Source organism: Pollachius pollachius (assembly GCF_949987615.1).
Source record: "Pollachius pollachius genome assembly, chromosome: 7".
Lineage (NCBI taxonomy): Eukaryota > Metazoa > Chordata > Actinopteri > Gadiformes > Gadidae > Pollachius > Pollachius pollachius.
In genome coordinates, this window is record NC_136940.1 from 15,569,211 (window position 1) to 15,569,581 (window position 371).

Sequence of the window (371 nt, forward strand, 5' to 3'; positions counted from 1 at the left end):
AAGAATGGATTCTTATTGTTTATGATGTATAAAACAACTATAAATTCCACTCCACTCGGGTCTATTCAATTGTATTTTACCCTATTCATTCCGTTTATCCGTCCCCTCATTGACTAGAATGCGTTACGTCATTCATAGTTATAGTTACATGATTGGAGTTACGCATTACTGAACTAAACAAATTGATGGAGCCACAAGGAACGGGCTGATGGTGTGACACGCTTGCTGCTCTGTGACTGGTCCAGAACCGCATGCTGTAAGACTCGAGTCACCCTCTAGCCACACGGTTAACTAATCAGCGCGCAGAAGGGGTGGGCCTAGCTGGTCACCTAGCCATGCTTATCGTTGTAAAGTGAGGTAGAGAAGTGTCA